This window comes from Geospiza fortis, unplaced genomic scaffold, assembly GCF_000277835.1.
Source record: "Geospiza fortis unplaced genomic scaffold, GeoFor_1.0 scaffold320, whole genome shotgun sequence".
NCBI lineage: Eukaryota > Metazoa > Chordata > Aves > Passeriformes > Thraupidae > Geospiza > Geospiza fortis.
In genome coordinates, this window is record NW_005054532.1 from 167,288 (window position 1) to 170,611 (window position 3,324).

Consider the following 3,324-nt stretch of genomic DNA (forward strand, 5'->3'; position numbering starts at 1 on the left):
CTCCAGCTGAGGTTGCCTTCAGCCGGTGTCACCTCCAGCCGAGGTCACCTCCAGCCGGTGTCACCTTCAGCCGGTGTCACCTTCAGCCGAGGTCACCTCCAGCCGGTGTCACCTCCAGCTGAGGTCACCTGCTGCTTGTACAGAGATGAGCTCAGGGAGAGCCGGGCCACCCCGAGGGAAGGTCCCTGCACCTCCTGCAGAGCTCCGTGCCTGGAGTGAGAGGGGGAATCACATCCTTCCTCCTGAGCAAGGGCTCCCGGGAGCCTCCCAGGTCCCTCCTGCAGGCAGCTGGGGATGGGGAAGGTTCTGGATTCCCTTGTGCAGCTGCTCCTCACGCACCTCATGCTCAGGGAGGGATTGCTGGCCCACTGAAAAGGGAGTGACATTTCTAGAGGAGCAAAGGCTGTCTCTGAAGGGCTGAAAATTCATGGAATCATGGAATAGCCACAGTTGGAAGGGGCCCATAAGGATCATCCAGTCCAGCTCCTGGCCCTGCACAGGCACCCCAATAATCCCACCCTGGGCATCCCTGGGAGAGGTGCCCAAACCCTCCTGGAGCTCTGGAGGCCTTGGGCACTGGAAGGGGCTTCAAAGTCTGCCTGGAGCCTCCTCTTGTCCAGGCGAACATCCCCAGCTCTCAGCCTGTCTTCATCAGAGAAAATTATTAGATGTGAAAAAGCCTCTTCACTCTCATTTTGAGCTGCCCTCTGCTCCCTGCTGTGTTATGGCACAGCTCCTGGTCCCAGGCTAGCACCGTGTCAGCCCAAAATGACAAAGTTTGACGATCTCCAGCTGTGCAGCGGAGCTTGAAATAACCTGGTGGTGCTGCTCTCTGCCAGGTGATGGACAGGGAGAGCGGTGCCTCCAGCACAGCTCTGCACCCCTGGGAGCTCAGGGTGTGCCCGTGCCCTGCTCTGGAGCCTGGAGAGCAGCTGAGCAGAGAGCCACGTTGGCACTCCTGAAAATGGCATTTCCAGCCATTCCTGACAGCGTCAGGCAGGAGCTGAAGGAAGCATTGCACACAGTGAATGCATGAAGTGCTGTAAGAATTCAGTGTAGCTGAGGCTCTTCCTGAGCTTTAAATGAAAGGGTTCAGGTGCAGTCTAAACCTTAGAGGAGGATTTTTGTGTTTGTAGCCATCACAGTGGCCACGGAGGTCCTGAAGCACGTCGGGAGCCTGCTGGGGTGTGAACAGGAAACAGGAGGAGACACGTTTTGTTTTTAGCACCAGATCTCATTTCCCTGTCTGTGCTTCTGGCAAGTCTCAGCTCGACCCCGTTTTTCTTTCCTATTTTCTTGCAGCTTTCTGTCCATCTCCCTCCACGGCACTGATTTGCAGCTCAGCCGTGCTTTTGCAGCATCCTCCTGCCAGCTGGGAATGTTCTGCTGGCTGAGGGTCACAGGCCTGGTCTGTAGGGGTTTATTCCTGAAGAATCATCAATAATTCATGCAGGAGCTCCTCCTGCTCCTCCTGGGCAGGCCAGACATGTCACCAGTGCTGGGATCTGTACAGCCAGGCTGGGGACAGTGCTCAGAGGGCTCACAGCCTGGTGACAGTAACTTCTCCTCCCAGCCTTTCCCTGAACAAACTGGTACTCAAATCCCACCTGGTCCCTGTCTTTGGGGAGAAAAATGAGCGGTTTGGAGGTTTGGAATCCTCCCAGCTGAGGGGCGGGGATGGCATCAAGTGGGGTCTGGCAGGTGGGCGCTGGAGTCAGGGGAAATCACCTCCTGTGGTGTCAGTGATGGGTTAAACACGGGGCACTGGGGGAGAGTGGCTGGTTCTGCAGTGGGATTGGGGGGTGATGGGGCAAGGAAACCCCAGGCAGGGCCCCTCGGGGAACTCTCACAGTCCTGGGGTGTCATATTTATTTCCTTTCCCTTGTGATGCTCCAGCGTGCTTCTTCTGTTCCGCTCCATCCCTGAAAAGGAAAAGCATAAAAAAACCGCGAGGTGGAGGGATAACAGTCCCAGCAGAAGGAAGTGGCCTTCCCACCTCCCCTCCCAAAATCGGGCACGGGCTGTGAGACATCCGCTTCTCCAGCCGGAGCTCCGTGGGCAGCGGGAGCGGGGGGGATCAGGCGGGATCATCCCTCCGGGAGAGCCCCGGGCTGCGCAGGAGGAAGCGCGAGCACAAAGCAGGGAAATGACTTGGCAAAGGTCACCTGGAGCTGGGGCCGAGCCCAGGAATAGCACCGGGCTCGGCCACCCCCCGCAGCACCGTCCCTTCCTCCCGCTGTGCTGAGGGCACAGCTCCAGGCACTGGGGTGGATTTGGCTTTGCTGTTCTTTGGGGCACCAAAATTCACCATGGCGAAGAAAAGTGATGACAGTGGAGCCTCACCTGGGAAATCCAGTGTGGTGAGGGGAGCTGAATATAGGCTGGGGGGGGACAGGGGTGCCCATCAAGGCTGGAAAAGCAGAAGGAGAGGGCGAGGTGGGCACAGGACGCCAAAGGTTGCTGGAGGCTGCCTGGAAGGTGTGGAGACACAAAGATGCTGTGGCTGGTGGGGCTCCAACCACACCTTGCGGATGCTCCATAACAGCCGAGGAAAGTTCCACATGACTTTCCCTGTCCTGAATGCCTTCTGTCACCTCGAGACCAAAGCAAACCCAGCCTGAGGTCTGGGGGCTCTGCAGGCTCAGGAGGAATACATGGAACACCTTCAGGCTGTGCTACCTGTGTGTGCACAGCTGGCCAGCTGTGGTGATACCGGTGCAACAGCTGGGCAGCCTGAAGGTGGGGGCTCAGGGTGAGGTGCTGAAATAAGGCCAAGAAGGGATTTGATGGTGCAGGAGTGACGCCAGGGAAATCAGTGCTGAGCCAAGCTGGGATGGAGCACGTGCCAGGAGAGTGAGCAGCCAGGACAGCCGGATGCAGGGATGGGGAGAGGCCTGAACGGTCACAGGCTGTGTCTGCCAGCACCTCCCTCCTTCCCTTGTGCCCTCTCAGCTGTGTTTGGTGTGGCCACGCTCCTGCTGATTCATCAGCTCATTTTGGTGTGTCCAGCTGGAACTGGTGACATCATCACCTTTGTACTGGGAAAGGTGACTTGGGCTCATCGCCCTCCAAAGGCAGAGCAAGGAGCAGGGATTGCACTTGGATTTAGGCAAAATAAGAATATGTCAAAGTCTGAGATGTAGAAGTGTGGAGAACAAGGCTTTGAGTCAGTGCAGGAGTCCATCACCTCTCCCTGAAGCACAAGAGGTTTGTGGTGGGTCAGGGCCTGCAGGAATCCCACCTTCTGGGCAGTGTGCTCTGCAGATGACAGCGGTGACAGTCCCCCCAGGCTGGGATCGGAGGGCACTTCCACACCCTCTCGCT